Genomic DNA, 6,903 nt, shown 5'->3' with positions numbered 1-6,903 from the left:
GTTTCCCTCAAATATATTTTTGAAAAACCTTAGTGGTCGTTCGACGTGTTTGAAACTCAAGATTCTGGTATTTTGGATGATGCCGATCAAAAGCGGTATCTGTTGTGGACACCGTAAATGCCGTTTTTACCCCACATTGGGGTCTTGGAATTCCGAAATTTGAATTTTTTAGTCGAGTGTTACTCGGCCGGGTTTCGATGTATGGGGCATAGTTACTTCGCGGAAATTTCTGTTTAAAGTCGTTTTACATAAAGTGCTTCGGTGGTAGCAGTGTCCTATGGCTCCTTGTGCCCCTCCCCCCATGGATATTTTAAAAAATGTTTAATATTTGTTCCACGTTTCTGTTGTTCACAAGTTCAGTTTTTCGTAGGTCTGTGATCAAAATCGGCGTCCCGTGGTGACACTGTAGAATTCATTTTTACCCCTATTTTTGGCGTCGGAAATTAGGATTTTGCAGTTTTTGGACTTTGTCGCCACGAAACAATTAATTTTTTGGTGGTTAGAGCGATTTTTTTCTACGCATCGTTTAGACGTTTTTGTAAAAATTCGAACGCTACCAAAACCGAAGGAATCGGACGTTTTGTTGCGAAGTTACGATTATATTTTTATTTTTGGCACTTAGATTTTACGTATTTTTCGAATTTTTTGAATTTGAGTTTTTGTTTAATCTTTTCGAAATTTGAGTGCTGACTCATAAATGCTACGACGAGTTTGAAAGGTTAAAAAAATCGAATGGCTTGTTTTTTCGTACACGCATACTTTTCTGTATGGTACCTATACCACCGTATAACGATTTAACGAAGTATCTATTTGAACTTTGTTTTTTTTACACGTTTTATGTTTGTTAAGGTTTCAACGTTTAGCAATTACGCCAACAGCATAAAAAATAGTTTATTTATAAATAGTTTTTCATCAAATCATATAGAGAATACATCTATTTAATGTTTATAGTGTTTATATCCCTCGTTTAGCGTTAAGAATTCAATATGTACCTAAGCGATTTCGTTGTGTATACGACCATCATTTTTAAAATGCACGACGCAGTCAGTAGATTACTTCTGATCACTTCAGACTCAAATCTGCTCGAATACAACATTTCATTTATTATTTATTAGTTTTAATTATATGTGTATATTTAATATGCAATATATTAGTATGATTGGTAGTAATTTGTTTTGAATTTCACAATATAACTTCGGTAATAGTTATAGGAGATAAAGATTTAAATTTTATCGACATCGAATATAAAAAATAAATTATTATGATTTATTTACATTGTTAAGTATTCAAATAATGAATCGTTATATGTATAAGATATATAACATATAAGACCGTTTACTTAAATTCAATTAGTTAACCAGTGGACTGTAATGTCCGGAGAATATTAATGCATAATAAATGCTTACCTGCAACTATCTAAACACTTAAATAATACATACATATATAGTTTAATGTTATTACTTTTTGACTTCTGTCTTACTAGTTACTATGTATCTATGTTAAGACTCATAATATTTATACAACTGCCTGCTGAATTTACAAAGTATACAATATTATTGGAAATTTATTTCATTATATTATGCTCAGTTAATCAGTTTTGAAATTGTATGTGTACATGAAAATATTATAATATTAAACATTTTTGAATTCGGCGGCCAGAGATAAAATGTAATAAGTTGAATATTCTAATCCGAATTGATATGATGTTTTTCATCCATGATTGTGGTTTAGTGATATAAAACATTGTTTATCTATTGATATAACCGTTTGTATTTACTGTCTGATTTATATTTCGTATCTTTTTGCAGTTTTATATTCGTATTTGTATTTAAATTTCAACTTTAAATTGTTTTCAAGTATTTTGAAATAGGAATGAAGTTTGTCTGTTAGTTTTTGTTTGATTATTTCCATTTCTGAATTATTCAGTGTTGTCCACGTACTAGTTGTCATAAACAGACTTTCGATCTCTTTATGGTGTGTAGTAGTGACATTTTATCCTCCAACCATTATACATAATTAACTGACAATTTTTTTTTAGATGGCAGTACAGCAGATCACTTAAGGATTGCTAAGACATGAATTAACGTTTCTAACACTTGACAAAGTTACAACATCCTACGTTGAAAATGGACTAGACGATACTGATAATAATAATGGTTTTATGCAAAGTACGAGTAATGGGTATAGAATATAATTGTGATTCAATTAATAGTAGTGTTACTAAAAGTCATGTAACCTTGACCATTATATTAAGTAATGATGCTTATTTACCATTATTAACTTTCATATTTTTCAGATTGCAGTGCAACAGATCACTCAAGGCTTGCTGAGCATGAATTAACATTTTTAGCGCTTGGAATAGTTTCAACATCCTATGTTTAATATGGATTAGAAGGTATTAATATTAATAATGGTGTTTTGCACGGTACGTGAATGAATGTAAATGATAGCAACATAATAGAAATGTAACAAAAAGTTAATGTTATGAAACCCTTACCATTAGATTAAGTAAATGATTCTTATTTAGAATTATTAACTTCCATGTATTTCATTGATGATGATACTTCATAAACACTATAAAACATGATTTAATATGATAATTTTAATGAGAATTATAAATTCCTATTTTTAACTTTTTATAGAAAAGTCAATTCTCAATTTAGCGTCTTGAAACATTGACCACTAGAAAGAGAATTTGTTTCTTATTTAGCATTAATTACATTTATACACTTCATTTAATCTGATACTTCATAAACACTATAAACATGCTTTTAAATGATAATTTTGACTCATGTTATAAATTCATATTTTTTACTGCATATGAAACACTCAATTCTCAAGTTAGTATCTTGAAACCTTGACCATTAGATAGAGAATTGGATTCTTATTTAGCATTTATTACTTTCATACATTTCATTTAAGCCAATACTTCATAAACTCTATAAAACTTGTTTTTATATAATAATTTTGACGTATATTTCTAATTCAAATTGTTTATGGTTTATGAAACACTTAATTCTCAATATAGTATCTTTAAACCTTGACCACTAGATTGAGAAAATGGTTCTAATTTAGCATTAATAACTATCATACATTTCATTTATGCCAATGTTACATAAACTCTATAAAACTTGTTTTTATATGATAATTTTGGAGTATATTAAAAATTCAAATTTTTTAATTGCTTATAAAATACTCAATTCACATGTTAGTACCTTGAAACCTTTACCACTAGTAAGAGAATATGTTTCTTATTTAGCATTGACTACTTTCATACATTTCATTTAAGCCAATACTTCATAAACACTATAAACATGTTTTTAAATGACAATTTTGACTCGTGTTATAAATTCATATTTTAAACTGCTTATGAAACACTCAATTTTCAATTAATTCTCAACTAATTTTACATATTTAACTGACTACATTTTTTTCAGATTGCAGTGCAGCAGTTCACCCAAGGCTTGCTGAGACAAGAATTTGCATTCATACCACTTGGGGAAAGTATCAACATGTTATTTTGAAAATAAACTAGAAGATATTGATAATAATATTGGATTTAGGCAATGTGTGTGTAATGGTTATTGAATATAATTGATATCAAATTAATACTAGTGAAACAAAAAATTAGTAGCATGAAACCAAGACCAATTAATTAAGTAAATGATTCTTATTTAGCATTATTAACTTCCATGTATTTTTGTTGATGCTGATACTTCATAAACACTATAAAACATGTTTTAATATGATAATTTTAACGTAAATTACAAATTCAAATTTTTTATGGCTTATGAAATACTGAATTCTCAATTTAGTCTCTTGAAACTTTGACCACTAGAAAGAGAACATGTTTCTTATTTAGCATTAATTACTTTCATACATTACATTTAAGCCAATACTTCATAAACACTATAAAACATGTTTTTATATGGTAAATTTGGCGTATTTTACAAATTAATTTTTTTTTGCTTATAAAATACTCAATTCTCATACTAGTATCTTGAAACCTTCACCACTAGAATGATAATTTGTTTCTTATTTAGCATTAATTACTTTCATACATTACATTTAAGCCAATACTTCATAAACACTATAAAACATGTTTTTACATTGTAGATTTGACGTATATTACAAATTCATTTTTTTAATTGCTTATAAAATACTCAATTCTCATGTTAGTATCTTTAAACCTTGACCACTAGATTGAGAAAATGGTTCTAATTTAGCATTAATAACTATCATACATTTCATTTATGCCAATGTTTCATAAACTCTATAAAACTTGTTTTTATATGATAATTTTGGAGTATATTAAAAATTCAAATTTTTTAATTGCTTATAAAATACTCAATTCTCATGTTAGTACCTTGAAACCTTTACCACTAGTAAGAGAATATGTTTCTTATTTAGCATTGATTACTTTCATACATTTCATTTAAGCCAATACTTCATAAACACTATAAACATGTTTTTAAATGACAATTTTGACTCGTGTTATAAATTCATATTTAAAACTGCTTATGAAACACTCAATTCTCAATTAATTCTCAACTAATTTTACATATTTAACTGACTACATTTTTTTCAGATTGCAGTGCAGCAGTTCATCCAAGGCTTGCTGAGACAGGAATTTGCATTCATACCACTTTGGGAAAGTATCAACATGTTATTTTGAAAATAAACTAGAAGATATTGATAATAATATTGGATTTATGCAATGTGTGTGTAATGGTTATTGAATATAATTGATATCAAATTAATACTAGTGAAACAAAAAATTAGTAGCATGAAACCAAGACCAATTAATTAAGTAAATGATTCTTATTTAGCATTATTAACTTCCATGTATTTTTGTTGATGCTGATACTTCATAAACACTATAAAACATGTTTTAATATGATAATTTTAACGTAAATTACAAATTCAAATTTTTTATGGCTTATGAAATACTGGATTCTCAATTTAGTCTCTTGAAACTTTGACCACTAGAAAGATAACATGTTTCTTATTTAGCATTAATTACTTTCATACATTACATTTAAGCCAATACTTCATAAACACTATAAAACATGTTTTTATATGGTAAATTTGGCGTATTTTACAAATTAATTTTTTTTTTGCTTATAAAATACTCAATTCTCATACTAGTATCTTGAAACCTTCACCACTAGAATGATAATTTGTTTCTTATTTAGCATTAATTACTTTCATACATTACATTTAAGCCAATACATCATAAACACTATAAAACATGTTTTTACATTGTAGATTTGACGTATATTACAAATTCATTTTTTTAATTGCTTATAAAATACTCAATTCTCATGTTAGTATCTTTAAACCTTGACCACTAGATTGAGAAAATGGTTCTAATTAAGCATTAATAACTATCATACATTTCATTTATGCCAATGTTTCATAAACTCTATAAAACTTGTTTTTATATGATAATTTTTGAGTATATTACAAATTCATTTTTTTAATTGCTTATAAAATACTCAATTCTCATGTTAGTATCTTTAAACCTTGACCACTAGATTGAGAAAATGGTTCTAATTTAGCATTAATAACTATCATACATTTCATTTATGCCAATGTTACATAAACTCTATAAAACTTGTTTTTATATGATAATTTTGGAGTATATTAAAAATTCAAATTTTTTAATTGCTTATAAAATACTCAATTCACATGTTAGTACCTTGAAACCTTTACCACTAGTAAGAGAATATGTTTCTTATTTAGCATTGACTACTTTCATACATTTCATTTAAGCCAATACTTCATAAACACTATAAACATGTTTTTAAATGACAATTTTGACTCGTGTTATAAATTCATATTTTAAACTGCTTATGAAACACTCAATTTTCAATTAATTCTCAACTAATTTTACATATTTAACTGACTACATTTTTTTCAGATTGCAGTGCAGCAGTTCACCCAAGGCTTGCTGAGACAAGAATTTGCATTCATACCACTTGGGGAAAGTATCAACATGTTATTTTGAAAATAAACTAGAAGATATTGATAATAATATTGGATTTAGGCAATGTGTGTGTAATGGTTATTGAATATAATTGATATCAAATTAATACTAGTGAAACAAAAAATTAGTAGCATGAAACCAAGACCAATTAATTAAGTAAATGATTCTTATTTAGCATTATTAACTTCCATGTATTTTTGTTGATGCTGATACTTCATAAACACTATAAAACATGTTTTAATATGATAATTTTAACGTAAATTACAAATTCAAATTTTTTATGGCTTATGAAATACTGAATTCTCAATTTAGTCTCTTGAAACTTTGACCACTAGAAAGATAACATGTTTCTTATTTAGCATTAATTACTTTCATACATTACATTTAAGCCAATACTTCATAAACACTATAAAACATGTTTTTATATGGTAAATTTGGCGTATTTTACAAATTAATTTTTTTTTTGCTTATAAAATACTCAATTCTCATACTAGTATCTTGAAACCTTCACCACTAGAATGATAATTTGTTTCTTATTTAGCATTAATTACTTTCATACATTACATTTAAGCCAATACATCATAAACACTATAAAACATGTTTTTACATTGTAGATTTGACGTATATTACAAATTCATTTTTTTAATTGCTTATAAAATACTCAATTCTCATGTTAGTATCTTTAAACCTTGACCACTAGATTGAGAAAATGGTTCTAATTAAGCATTAATAACTATCATACATTTCATTTATGCCAATGTTTCATAAACTCTATAAAACTTGTTTTTATATGATAATTTTTGAGTATATTACAAATTCATTTTTTTAATTGCTTATAAAATACTCAATTCTCATGTTAGTATCTTTAAACCTTGACCACTAGATTGAGAAAATGGTTCTAATTTAGCATTAAT

General features: G+C 26.5%; 1 long non-coding RNA gene across 2 annotated transcripts; it reads left to right on the top strand.

Moving 5' to 3' along the window:
- The first annotated feature begins 1,909 nt into the window (after positions 1-1,909).
- LOC113559046 lies at positions 1,910-2,356 on the top strand. 2 transcript variants are annotated; one of them, XR_003405808.1, is made up of 3 exons: positions 1,910-1,974; positions 2,039-2,168; positions 2,297-2,356. It is a non-coding gene; the product is annotated as an uncharacterized LOC113559046 (long non-coding RNA). The 2 variants fall into 2 exon arrangements; XR_003405809.1 differs by having other exon boundaries at positions 2,039-2,181; positions 2,297-2,355.
- The last annotated feature ends 4,547 nt before the right edge of the window (positions 2,357-6,903 follow it).

Source organism: Rhopalosiphum maidis, chromosome 3 (genome assembly GCF_003676215.2).
Source record: "Rhopalosiphum maidis isolate BTI-1 chromosome 3, ASM367621v3, whole genome shotgun sequence".
In the NCBI taxonomy this organism is placed as follows: Eukaryota; Metazoa; Arthropoda; class Insecta; order Hemiptera; family Aphididae; genus Rhopalosiphum; species Rhopalosiphum maidis.
This window is presented reverse-complemented; position numbering and strand designations above follow the sequence as displayed.